General features: G+C 40.0%; 1 pseudogene across 1 annotated transcript; it reads right to left on the reverse strand.

Annotated features, from left to right (window-relative positions):
- Positions 1-9,563: 9,563 nt before the first annotated feature.
- On the reverse strand, positions 9,564-11,369 carry LOC148876958 (putative galacturonosyltransferase-like 1 pseudogene; annotated as a pseudogene). The gene is made up of 2 exons (XR_016095094.1): positions 10,181-11,369; positions 9,564-10,041 (listed from the first exon to the last, which is right to left on the reverse strand). The product of XR_016095094.1 is annotated as a putative galacturonosyltransferase-like 1 pseudogene (transcript).
- Positions 11,370-14,610: the final 3,241 nt, after the last annotated feature.

The raw sequence follows: 14,610 nt of genomic DNA on the forward strand, positions 1-14,610 counted from the left end.
CCGATCTGCAACTACCACCACTGGATCTGAATTCTGGATCAACTTTGTTTATTTCTTTTATTTCTTTTGTTGATTTCCGCACTTTGTTAAATTCTGAATTTTGGTTATTGTTTTTGTTTAATTCCAAATCATTTAATTTCAGCAATAATAGATTTTATTTTCTTATTTCCTACAATTCTCGATTATATTCTCTTGTCCGGATCTAAGTACGTATTAATTTTTCCCTCGCTTCCCTAAGGATATGACCCATTCTCATCCCTTTACTGCATTAGTAGTTTGGGAATCGGAAAAATTTTATAAATGTTTAAACCGGTGTTCCAAAGTGCTTAATGACACGCTTCTGGACACACTAAGTTTTTGGCGTCGTTGCCAAGGAAGCAATAGAGAATTTTTTTTTTTTTACTTTTTCTGGATTTGTTTCATTATTTTTTTTATTTTTGTTTTATTACTTGATCCATTATCTTAGTTTAATTCTTGTTTCTCTTTGATTCTACAGGACGGAAAAGCGAAAGGTGGGGTACCGGAGCGTTACGAGACTATAGCAGAGAAGAGAAGAGAAGAGAAGAAAATTTGGATTGTGTTTCAGGTGTAATCATCCCATTTAGTTTTAATTTTTTTATTTTTATTTTTGAAATGTTTTTTTGTTGAATAGTGATTTTCAAATTTTTAATTAATTTTTTAGATCCGATTTATTCTTTTAGTATTATTTCTCTTCCATTTTGTTTCTAGATCTATTTTTCTTTCTTTATTTTAATTTCTTGTTCGAATTTTTGTCTTATTAGGTTTGTGTTTTTCTTTTATTTCAAAAACAACATAAAACTTTTTTTTTGTTTATTTTATTTTATTTTATTTATTGCCGCATAATTTTCTTTTATTTATTTTATTTTTGGTTTAACTTTAGAATAGTAATTTTCTTGTTAGAATTTATTTTGGTAGTAGTTAATTTCTTTTTTAGCGTAATTATTTCTTTTATTCTCTATTTGTTATAATTATTTGTTGCCTTATTTAGTTCCATTTTTTAGTTATTCAATTAAATAATCAATTGCTAACTAGGAAATTGTCCAAATTTTTAAATTTTGAATTTTAATTTCAAATTTAAATTTAAAGTGCGTCTGAACTAATTTAGCTTGTCGTTAGCACTTATCGTACATCTGAACTAATTTCAGTGTGCCCGCCTTCATCGTGGGTTAGTAGTAGCCCTGTCGTAGCGCTTTCTAGGCTAGTGCCCTACCCCACAGGTGTCCTCCACAAAGACCTTTGTGGATCTCGCATAGCTACTAGCTCTCTTCAGTTGGGCGCAAGCAACACAGGTAGGAGAATGCGAACAACCTACAATACAATTACTCACCAATGATTACATAATGAGCTAACTATCTTTCTACCCTCCGAGCCACATTGCGTTCTATAGGCAACGTCCTGTCGTACAAATAGTCAATGAAAGGATCCATCCAGCTCGGCTTTGCAACCAAAATAGGAGCATCCTCTTCTACCACCCTCACTATGCTAGGTCGTGGCAGGTCTTCAATGTAGATGGTCCTCTTCGTAGTGTTCGTTGCACTAGCTAGCTTTGAGAGCACATCGACTTCGGTGTTTTTGGAACTCGACACTTGTTGGATGTACCAAGAGTGGAAGTTGGGCAGGAGCTCTCTAACCTTGGCCAAATAGGCCAGCATGGCAGGCTCCCAGGCCTCATATTGCCCATTCACTTGGTTTACCACTAGGTGTGAGTCACTACACACCACGAGATGTTTTGCACCAACCTCTTTCGCTAGCGATAGCCCAGCTATCAGCGCCTCATACTTAGCTTCATTATTCGATGCTTGGAACGTGAATCGGAGAGTATACTCCAGCTTCACCTCGTTGGGTTCATAGAGGATTAACCCAACTCTATTTCCACGCTAGTTGGACGAGTCGTCCACATGGAGGATCTAGGGCTCTTCGTCCCAAGGTGGGGTGGGTGCCGCAGTAGTTGATGCCTCCGAGGTGGTCATGGGCTTGGCAAATTCGACGTGTTGAACATGCACTAGGCGACGAAGTCGACCAAGACCTATACCTTGACTGCTGGGCACATCTCGAACTGGATGTCATAGTCACTAAGCTTGATGGTCCACTTTGTTAGCCTACCTGAGACCTCAAGCTTCTAGAGGACTTGCCTCAATTGGTTAAGACCATGATGGTATGGGCCTAGAAGTAAGGGCGCAGGTACCTAGCCTCTGTGGCATACAAGACTTTACTCACGTAGTAGATAAGTCATTTCACTCTGTCCACCTCAGTAGTTAGGACCAAGATGACTACCTCGTCACTTGTAAAGAGATAGAGGTTGAGCTCATCCCCGGTTTCTGGTCTAGTTAACAAAGGTGGCGAACTGAGGTACCTCTTAAGCTCGTCAAACACAAGTTGGCACCACCCAGCCGACTTAGACATAAACCAGTTCAGGGCGGCTATCCGTCCTATTAGCCTTTGAACTTCTTTAATCGACCTAGGGGGTCTCATATCTAAGATGGCCTGAATTTTATCCCGGTTGGATTCGATGCCACATCGGTTTACTATATACCCGAGGAACTTGTCTGATGTGACCCCGAAGACACACTTGTTTGGGTTGAGCTTCATGTTGTATTTTCTTAGCATATTAAAAACGTTGTTCGGTTAAAAAATTAGAGAGTACGAAAATTGAGTTTTGACAACCATATCATCAATGTAAACTTCAATTTTATTGCCAATTAACTCAAAAAATATTTTATCTACAAGACACTAGTAGGTTGCCCCAGTGCTTTTCAAGCCAAATGGCATCACTTTATAACAATAAAGGCTTGTTTTAGTTACAAATGTTGTCTTCTCCTAATCGGTTGGATCCATCTGGATATGGTTGTAACCGGAATAGGCACCCATAAAGCTCAACAGCTCAAACCCTAAAGTCACATCTATTGGGCGGTCAATCCTAGGGAGTGGAAAGATGTCCTTTGGGCAGGCTCGTTTGAGGTTGGTGTAGTTGATGCACATGCACCACTTACCATTGGCTTTCTTTATGAGAACTAGGTTAGTAATCCAACTTGGGTATTGGACCTCTCTAATAAAGTTTTCTATGAGGAGCTTTCCTACCTCCTCATCTACTATCCTCTACCGCTCCTGGGCAAGGTTCTTCTTCCTCTATTGAACTGGTTTGACTAAAGGGTCAACATTTAGCCTATGAGTTATGACAAAGGGATCTAGGCCGGGCATTTCTACTTCCAACCAAGCAAAAACATCTATGATTTTAATTAAAAAACTTACTAGGTCAGAGTGCAATGGTCCTATGGGGCGAGCTCTGATTTGTACCATCTTCTCGGGGTCAGTATCTGAGACTGGCACCTAGACGGTGTCCTCCATGGGGTGAGCTCTCTCACCACTGTTCTCCGGAGGCGGCTCCAAGTTGATGTCAATGGCTTGCTTTCCTTTGCCCTTTAGTGTGGCCACATAGCACTTGTGAGACTCGAGTTGATCACCTCGCACCACTCCTACTCCATGATATGTCGAAAACTTCATCTATAAAAAGTAGGTCGGCACTACCACTCAGATGGTGTGCAAGATAAGTTGGCCCAAAATGGTGTTGTTGGGAGATGGGGTCACACCCACTAGAAAATCATGATCAAAGCGTACTAAGTTCGGTGATGATCCCATTGTTATTGGCACTCTCACCCGACCAAGGGGTTGGACCACTTCTCCACTAAAGTTGACCAGGGGATGTCAGTCGACTATAGGTCCTTCCTCTCCAGCTCCTATCGTTCGAATGTCTCCAAGAAGATGATATCGTCCAAGCTTCTAGAGTCCACCAAAACCCGCTTTACCTCAAAGTCGTTTATGACTAACTTGACTACGAGGGCATCATCGTGCGGATATTGGATCCCACAAGCGGTGTCCTCGGTGAAGTGAATCACTTCCTCCGCGTGAGGGTGCTTTGGTGGGTTCTCATCCTCATTCTTGAGCTCTCGAACTGAGTTTTTTCCTCCCAAGGTGTTACATCCTACCATTGTGGACCCTCCCGTGAACATGTTGATAACACCACAGATGGCCGCTCTACTAGTGGTGGGTCTCAGGGAGGTTGGTCCCTGTTCTAGTCCCTGCTCGACTATGGTACTTCGCTTGGTTGGTTGACAGGTCGGCTTCAGTCCTCTTACTTAATGAACTACTTCAAGTAACCTTGGTGGATAAACTCCTCAATCTCATCCTTGGGATTATGATAATTCTCGGTGTCATGGCAGATGTCTCGATAGAAGTGGCAATATTTGTTGGGGTTCCCGGTAGGGGGTCTCATCTCATCCGAGGTGGCCATCTAACATACCTAACCATCTTGATTTGCATTGCAATTTATCCCCTCTTCACATTCAGCGATGTAGTTATGGTTTTGGACGGGAGGGGTGCAAGAATGCTGACCCCAGGATCTATTGCTTCTGTGTAGTGACCTGCTGCGACGGTTGCTGGGGAACCTGTTGTGCCTTGGTGACTTGCTCTTTCGTCGTTGTTTGCTTCTCCCTGGCTCGTCTTCTGACCTCTTCCGTTTGTTGCTCAGCTCCAACTAGGATCCAAGCGCTTCATCGGCCTTCGGTGAGATGGACGACTGGGTCAAGGTTGGGAATCTGAAGTGCTTCCATGTTGAACCATTTGATGTAGTCTCGAAGCTTCTCATCAGGTCGTTAGATGACATTGAGCAGGCAAGTCATGGGCTTCAGACATCGCTTACTTGTAGCAAAGTGTGTAGTAAATAGGTCGATGAACTGGTTCCAACTTTTAATGGAGCATGCGGCCAACCTCGAGTACCACATTCGAGTTGTGCCCTAGAAGGTGGTCGGGAAGGCCATGCAAAGGCTTGCATCATTTGCTTTGTGTAGCTGCATCAAGGCTTGGAAGCTGTCGGGTAGTCTACCGGGTTGGTTGTCCCGTCGTAGGATTCCAGAATAGGGGCCTTGAAGTCTTTTGGCTATGGGGCCATTAGGATCTTAATAGCCAGTGGCGAAGTAGCTTCCTTCTCTTCTTTCTTCTCCACCTCCCCGTTGTCATTTACAGCAAGGCAGCTTCTTCCTAGGGCGCGGCATGTGTGTTTTTGGCACCTTCTCTGCGGCCCTTTGGTTGAGCTAGTGGCTTCGGTCCCGATTGGTGCATGGCCCGACTTAGTTCGTCAATCGGGACCTAGTCTTGGTTGTCGGAGCAACGAGGTGGAATAGGTACTAGGTTCTAATTCTGATCGTCGGGCTTCTAGTTCTGGTTCTAACCGTTCTTCTACCCAGTGACCTGATCTTGCTGTTGTTGTTGTTGTTGCTGTTGCATCTCTACTAGGGCAACAAAACGTCCTTCCCATGTCCTCATCTATAGTTTTATCCCACAAATGCACTGTATCAACTCATTGAATTGGTGTGCATCGATCCCAACAGAAATTGCTAAGGGCTTGACTGGCGGGAGAGGCATGCTCACATTGTGTAGAGGAAAGTTGGGATTCTGCATGACGGAGACACCTGGTAGGGTCAAGGGCACGATAAACTACCCAATAGTCACAGAGAAGATCTCAGGGTGCATAGTGGGTTGGTCTTGCCCCCCTGTGACCGAGTTGTTGTTAACAGGGTTGTTGACTGGAGTGTTACTGGGAGATGCCATTGAAGACGTACTTGGAAAGAAAGTGTGAGAGTACGGCTCGAACGTTGGGCTAAGCAGGTTGCCTGGTCGAGCTGCAAGAAGAGAGAGATCAGTGTTCGGGTTTCTTTACCCAGGGTGGGCACTCCGATCCTTAAGTTAGCGGTAAATTCTTTGAGAGCTATAAAGGGAGAGGTAGTATGCTTGAGAGCTAAATTGGGCGTAGCTTTTTTGTGAGTGGGGATGCCTTTAGATAGGCTAACTGTCGTGAGACTCACAGAGCGGGTCCAAGATCTCTGGCCCATTTGATTTGGAGGCAGTTGCATGGCCAAAGATGAACTCCACGTAAACAGGTAATGTCTATCTAGTTGTGTCTGAAACGAGCAAGGTGATAACCGGCTTCTTCCAACATGGCGTCATGATCCCTAGAAAATCGGAAACAACACTCCGGCTGTAAAGGAGGCCACTTGTCACATTAGGCAAGTTGCCTCTTACGCCAAACCACCCCTCATCAAGTCCTATTAGGGTCGGGACAGGTTGGGTACCCAAAAATTCTCACAAAATTACCACCCCTTACCCCATGCTAAAATATTGAAAAATGCAACAACCAACATTCTATTACAAAGAAAACAAGAGTCTAAAACCTAAAGCATAAGATTCCGGTTTTGTGTAACAAGTAATTGGCGACACAATCTTTACCATTAAGCAAGATTCCAATTTTGTGTCCAAATGCCATTTAGAGGTGTGGCGTCAAAAAAAATGCCACTTAGAGGTGGTGTTAAGAATTTAAAAGTTGAGTTTTAGACTCGTTGAGTAGGCAATACTGATAAAGAGTAATTAACGCCTTTTGGGAAATTAAATAAGCATGCATGAATGCTGCTGCATGAGACCACACATGTATGTAAATATGTATTACCCTAATTAATTAAGGTTCAGCAGATCCCAACCCGTACGCATTAGCATTACCCTAATTAGTGCTCCTTCTCCTTCTTGTAGTGGAGTTTTTTTAGTTGAAGTGCTATATATCAATCTCTCAATTTCCTACCATTTATGATTCACCAAAACAAATCAAATTAACCTAGTAGAGATAATCGAATGCTTTTATGAAGAATGAAAGAATCTAATGATTCACCAATATATATTGTGTGTTAAAAGCACTGCATACAGATGTTATAGTTTCTCGTTGAAATACATTACAAAGTTAAGGTGAATTGCCTTGCACTATGCAGGAGTAATAAATAGTTAATTAACCACATCACATGTGATTGGAGGAATCTATGAAAGAGAGAGGACGGACATAGATTTGATTAAACAAAAGCAAAGATCAAATATAAAGTTATATATATATATATATTTAGGTAGACAGCGCATTAACCATTTACACCGTTATATCTCTAATTCATTCTTAGAAATATGTTGTTAATATTACGGATTGCGAGGACCAATTTTATGAGAATGAAATCTAGATTCCTATCACTCCTACACTCACTCTGTAATTCTTTATCTCCCCTACGCGACCCCAATGAAATGAGAATATATCGAATTATCAATGTTTCAAAAAAAATTTTGGAAAAGAATGACAAAATATCACATCAATTTAATACGATCAATGCATTTGTATTCCATTAAAATTTCGCAACATATCAGAACCACCCTCTGGTACACTTGTACCCTACAGCAACCATTTTGGGTTTGACCTATTTCAGGGGTAGACATGTCTTATTCCTACCCCTGAAAGAGTTGAAAAAAATATAAAAAGAAAACCTAAAAGCGATATTTAGAACTTTGAACTTTGTAGTAATAGGAGAAAGGTTCACTCTAGCTAACAAGGGTGGATTGGGTTGCTTTAATTTAAAGCAAGGGGCTCTGTTTTCAGTTTTCACGTAGAAATGGAATTAAGAAACTAGGTAGCTTTCCGATGAGCAACACGATGGTGCTAAATATGTAAAGTGGCTTTGTGGTGAGGAAAGTGAGGTAGGAGTGACATGGCATTAGTAAATCAAATTAAAGAGACGGAATCTGCTCCTCACACAGGGCGTTTCATACTAACCTCACATGCACATTCTACTATCGATTGGGAACATCTTCGTAATTATAGTTATTGTTTATAGATGTTCCTAATGCATGTGAGGCGTTTCATGTGTGGAGCGGATGTCATAGCCATAATACAAGGACGAAACTTTGAAAGGAGTACAATTCTTTTTTAATAATAATAATAGAAGAAGAAAACAGAAAGGGACAAACCACCTGTGCATTCACTCTCATCTTGCTCGTTTTCTAATATTTCCATCATCCTTTGCACAAAAACTAAGAAACCGCCGGACCATGACATCCTAACAAACAAATAGAGCTATCCTAGCTAGAGGGATTATACAATTTCAAATCTCTGAATTCTTAACTCTATCAAGAAGAGGACCTCTCTCCCCTTACAACTTAATAACGTTTATATATCCTTCTTGCTCAAGCCTGGAATTAAAAACGGGAAAGGGAAAGGGGATTTTAATATATGGGTACTCAAATCCTGAAACCAATAGATATATGGAGTACCTCCGACGCACAACCAAAACTATCGCTTTTAAATCGCCAAATTTGGTTTCCTGTCAGTGAATTGAAAACCGAGACATCTGAGCTAAACCCCAGCCTCAATTTTGTCACTTTTTAGGAATTTGGATGGCAGTAAGGTAAGGTAGATGGTGCATAAGCAATGTGCCAGGTTCATCAGATTTATCTTCCAAGCGAAGATGAAGCTGTAAAAGCAATGGTCCTACTTCTTTCTATATATAACTTATTGAAAGAAGTCATAGTCAGAAATATTAGGCTGCTACAGGGTACAGGCGCAGATATGCAACTGATAATCTTCATTCGCCAAGAAAGGAAAACAACCAACTGCCTAACTATCCATTTAATGTTCTTTTTGGGGGACCCACACCCGCAGTTAATAGTACGTTAATCGCTGTTTTTTCTAATTCTTAATCCTTCCTTCTCCATTTAATCTCCAAACCTCTAGAGGAGGTGTCACATACAATTGAATGTTTGTGTGTGTCAGCTTCTTAATTAAATGCCAAGAAGCTCTTCCAGTTTGGGCCACCGACAGTTCAATTTTCTTGTGCATTTAATTTCATCAACTTCATCACCATGTTATATATATATATATATCTATTAGAAAATTAGATAATCCGGATCCGGGTCTTGTTACAAAGGGAGGTTTTTCTGATGCATTCACACTTCACGTAAACCTCATTTCCTTTGTAAATTGTAATTGCTTTAATTGGGTTCGTAAACACCAATAAATAAATCTCTCTCTTCTGCTCCCTCTAAATTTAGAGGATCTTTTACATTTGAACAAAGAGGGAGAGGATCAAGAGAAGTTAAGAGAGTCGGAAAAGATTTCAGCTGTGTGATGTTTTGACCATGGATTTCTTTCCATCGTGTTTTGACTGTTTGGGAGTTTTTTATTTAAGAGGTCCTTTTTGAATAGATGCTTATTTAGGATAAATGCATTTGAGCATTTGGTGTGACATTTTAAAATGGGCTTTTCCAAAATGTAAATTGACTTATGGGCTTCTCTTTTTGAAAGGCCTTTTCGTACCATAAAATGGGCTTCTTTTTAATCCAAAACAGAATAAACAATAAACCATTTCTTTTTTCTAAACGTTTTATAGAAGACTTTTTACTATTGGTTGCTTTTGGCTTATAATAAGCGCTTATTATAATCAGCAGTCCCAAGTCCCACCTGAAGCCCTTCCGATTCCAGAGTCGCCAACCGAGACAAACAAGCAAATTGCAAAAACAAGTCACAATTATTCTATGACTATGATACCGGAAAATTTATAACCAATTCTTCATTGAATATGTAATTTTACATGGAATGATAATTATCCATGACAGCAACGGTACATCTTAGCAAATTGTATTTAATTTCATTAACCATTGAAAAACAAAACGACAAGCACCATGCATGATTACCTGTAAAGCCATTGCCCATTTGGCCATTGAAGATATTATTCATATATTTCTTAGTAATGTTTTTCTTATTACAAAATAGTTTCATGATCAATCAAATTAACCATGATTATTCATGAACCTCAGGCTCAAGATTCAGGAAAAAGAAAAAGAAAGAAAAAGGTTTCCTTTGCTCTACAAACTCTACAGTAATCATCATAGATCTTTTGAACAGGAAAATTTGCAGAACCAGAGCAGCGCCAGTAGTAGTAATAGTAGTATTAGTAGTTCACTTGTCTATATTTCTCGCCTCTTGACTCTGTAAATGGTGTGTGGCTATAAACAGCTGCTAATCTACTTATAATATACAAACCAACCAAACCCCACATAGATCGTCTTCTGAGTTCTGACCAGACAACAACACTCCGAACTCCGAATGGATAGACAGGGAGGAGAAACAACGAGATCATCATCTTCTCATTTCCAGCAGTCCAGCTTCTGTGAACCAAAGAGACGACGACTAAGAATAATATAGACATGTTGTCAATTATCTAAGTTTAATTCGCTTTCTGTTCACTGTACCTATGACTAGCATCCAGTGAAACGAAACTAAAAACTTCTCTCTTTCTCTATTTACCTTTCCTTCCCTCGACCCCTCCCATCTCAATTCTCAGTTTCTCAGCATCCTTCAGGAATCAAGAATGAAAGGAGTTTGTAAGAGATCGTAAGGAGCCCACAGAGCGTCCAATGGGCATGGGCGGTTGGCGTCGAGTCGAGCCCATGGTTTACCCTTCCCGCTCCAATGCAAAAGACTTACGGGACCCGGGTGCAGATCCCTGCAAAGTCCCCGGAAATTATCACCGCCCAGGCCGTGTTGATTCCAGCCGTGATCTACTGGAGCAATATTGCCCGCGAAGACGAGCAAAAACGGCGGCAATGATCCCAGTTCGTAAATCCTCATTCTCTTCTGAAGCTCCATCCATTCTTCAATCTTGGTCGTATAATCTCCTTCCCGCCATCTCTCCAGATCGATCACCATAACGCCTGTGTTAAAGTAGCATGCTTTTCGACCTGCGAACGTCAACGACAGAGCTGGGTTCGACCAAAAGGTGAGCGTGAAGTAAGATGTGAAGTTGGCATTGCAGTACTCGGGGGCGGCCAGGACGGCGTCGTTCCCGAGTGGAGTTGCAGCGAGCTTAGCGATGTCGTCGACGAGGATAAGGTCCGAGTCGAGGTAGACGACTCGGCGTACGCACAAGGGAAGGAGATTAGCCAGGTAATTGCGTGCGTAGTTGAGAGGGCAGTCGAGGGCGGCACGTATGGAGGTGGAGATGAGGCCCGATACGGCTGCGTCATCGATGCGATAGAGGTGGAATCGGAGATAAGGGAAGGAATTGGCGATGGTGCGGCGAAGGTAATCAGTGTCGGCAGAGGCAGAAGTGACGAAGTGGAAGTCAATATTTTGGGGGCAAGATGAATGTTGAAGGACGGATAGGATTGCAGCCACAGAGCCTCGGAGATAGGCGGCATCGAGAGTCATTGCGACGTGGACGATGTGATCGGAGCACACAGTGGTGTTGCTGTCGTTGCCATGAACGTCGTCGTCGTCGTCGTTGAAGATGGAAGGGCATTCCGGAGAATTGTAGAATTCCGGGGCTTCTCTGAATTGCTGGGAGGCAGCAGCAAGAGTGAAGGTGAAAAAGAAGATGAAGAGAGAAAGGGAGAGGAAGAGGAGAGGGGGTGTTGATGGTCTGGCCATAGTGTCGTGGCCGTGGTTGTAAGGTGCTGATTGCTGAAGACCCAAGGCTAAAGAGTGGAGAGAGGGGTCTGCGGTTTTAAGAGAGAGGGATGGGGAGAGAAATGCGACTAGCGTGTAGCGAGAGGTCGGGTGAGGGGCCCCACTCCCCTCAACTACAACCCAAAGGCTTTGAGCTCACGTTCTTCAGTAGAGAGAATCGAGAATGAGGGGAGGCTTGGATTCGGATTTGGATATCTGGCTGGCTGGGGGATCTGGGATGCACAAATCATGGGTGTGGATCGACCTAAACTTAAGTCGTTGGCTTTGGCTTCACATCAATTCCATAACTTTTCTTCTTTGGTTTTTGTCTCAATGTATTTGAATTTTGAATTGGGTCCCACGCCACATCACAGATCACACCACATTGAATGTCCTATGATTCCATGCTACACTGAGATGCATCAAGTTACCACCTTTCACTTTTCCACCTGAATTCTTAGGCTGTAAAGGAGTGTATTGAGTTATGATCCTTGGCTCCCCTAGATTCCCACTGAACAGAAAAAAAAGCAGTTGTCCAGCTCAGCTTCCCTTTTTGGCCTCCCCAGATTCTTCTAATAGTTTTGTATTTTTTGAATTCAAAAAAAAATTGATTTTTAATAATAAACATGACATCTTTGAAACATAATAGTCTTTGAAATGCCAAAGGACATCGGTAATTAAGATATAAATAATAGTAATATTTAATTAGATGTATTATAATAGTAATTATAATTATAATTAATTAAATTGTAAATCACTAAATATCTAAAATAACTATATTTACACTGTGTTTGGTTTGAAGGAAAAAGTAGGGAAATGAAAGAAAAGGTAAGGAAACCTTTACAAACCTTGTATGAATTTTCCTTCCTACCTTTCCTTTCTTTTTCCTACCCTTTTCTTTAAACCAAACATAGCCTTAAGCTAACCCAACTTTTAATATTTACAATAATATAAAAAATATTCATATATAAATACATGTAAAAAATCATGTCTAAATAGTAAAAGTTGACATAAATACTAATATATATTATCATATTTAAGTTAAGTTGAATTAAATGTTAATATTTATACTAATATTTGGTTACATGAAAATAATTTAAATTAAATAATAAAAGAGTTAGGGTATAATAGAAACTCAAAATCTCTAATATCAGTAATTAATTAAGTTATAAATAATAACTTATATATATATATATATATATATATATATATATATATATGTGTGTGTGTGTGTGTGTGTGTGTGTGTGTATTACTAATCATATAGGATTATATGCATTACAATAATAGTTAATTTAAATAAAAAATAAAATTACAGTAGTGTATATAGCAATTTCATGATCCCAGCCAAGGTTCAAAATATCAATACACCCCGATTGTCTTTTAGAATTGGAAAGGCTTGCATATTCGCAATCAACCACAATAACAAAACAGGAATCCTGGTGTTACAAAGCCTAGTTCTGTAATCCAATATTTGGATCACCATAATAATTGTTTCTGGTCCGCGGGAAGGGTTTTTTCTCTTACAAATGGATTTTGGGGCAAGAATGGGTTTTGGTATTTCATAACTCATATGGTTACAGGTAGGGTACCGGTATTAGGCTAAACCCAACACTCCCTGACCTGCATATTGTTGGAAGGCATATGAACTTATGTACTAATTGTTAAATGCATTAATAACTTCAAATTTTATGTGAAGGATAATTGATATTTTGTGTTTTCTACATGTTTAATCAAATAGTTAAAATTTTTTATATTTATTTATGCTATTTTACTTGTTTATTGAATAATAGAAAATTAGATGTAGGTTCTAAACTCAACCCACCAATCCAACCACCTCATCCTCAAATACAATGAGGGTTTAAATTCTGAAAATCTAACCTGCTACAGGTTTTGGGGAGAGTACAGATTGGGAGGTCTAAGGAGGTGAATAGGGTCTTAGAATTTACAAAACCCCCCCTAAAACCCCACCCCATTGCCATCCCTAGCCGTCCATGGACGATTACTTGCTTTAAATATATCTCCTATATATTTAAAAACCAATTGAAAATATTCAATCACAATTGAGAGAATTTTTTTTTTCAATATCAAGGTTTAAAATATAAGAAAAACAAATAACACCAAAAGGCAATTTTAAGATCCATATAAATATTTCAAAAATTTTCAAATAAATCCTGAAAAATACAATAAGTTTTAGGTTACTATATAAACAAGGGTGTGCACAAAAAAGAGACATACTTTAATAATATCCTGCATTTCCACTCAATCCCTGTCAAACGTTTCATTCTATTAGGCTCAGCTTGGAACAAATACAAATATATAAGGTGCAAAACCTCCTATTTTGTTATTTTGTATGTATTTGATTATTTGCACTGTACATATTTGTATTTATGCTCTTTTTAAACTGAGCTTTTAACAATTAATATGTGTGTAAATATCCATAAATAGGAGAATTAGCTATACATTCATTGGTCATTAGGTTCCTCTACTTAAAAGGCTTATGCCTTCCATGTTTAGAATCTTTCCGTCGGCAAAAAATATGAAAATATGAATAGAAAGTTAGAAACTGAAAGGTCTTTTAATGAAAAAATAAGATAGTCCAAATGCTTTATTTAGCGAAACAAACTGAACTGTCCAAAGCTCTTGATCCCTGTAGTTGAGTTGATCAATCGGCAATTGGCAGAGTTCAAATCAGCCCCCCACAACGTTCCACAGCATATTCCTGCCATGTATTGGAAATATCTCCCGATCATGACATTATCATTTCTGATATTATCATTGGGAGATGTTCCCAATACATGACCGAGATGTTCTGTGGGACATTGTGGGGGACAATCTTGTGGGGGGCTGATTTGATCTTCAATTGACATCTCTCCTAAGATTGAAATTGAGGCTGAGACACAGTAGGATTGACACACGGAACTGCACCCTAACTATCTCCTGACTCCGATGTTCCCGCTAACATCTACTGACCCACTAACCATCAAAGTACCAGAAAAAAAAAATTGCTTCAAAGGCCCATTCCAAATTGGACCCATATGGCCATTAGTCTGGTCTAATAATCATGAGATTAGATTGATAATGAAATTATGCAATTATAATCAAATTTAAACTGGGTCAATTGGCATTTTAACTGGTTCTTTCCAACAAAGACGGAGTTCGAACCCCAGTACCATCAACTTTGGGAAGGAGGGATTATAAGTGTGGTGCTATATATGCCTACTCAAACAGCCCCTGTTTAAAAGAAAGAAAGAAAGAAAAAAGAATGAATGAAAGGAAAGAAGCCCTGTT

Source organism: Nelumbo lutea, chromosome 1 (genome assembly GCF_056320005.1).
Source record: "Nelumbo lutea isolate HS-2025 chromosome 1, American lotus-T2T, whole genome shotgun sequence".
Classification (NCBI taxonomy): Eukaryota; Viridiplantae; Streptophyta; class Magnoliopsida; order Proteales; family Nelumbonaceae; genus Nelumbo; species Nelumbo lutea.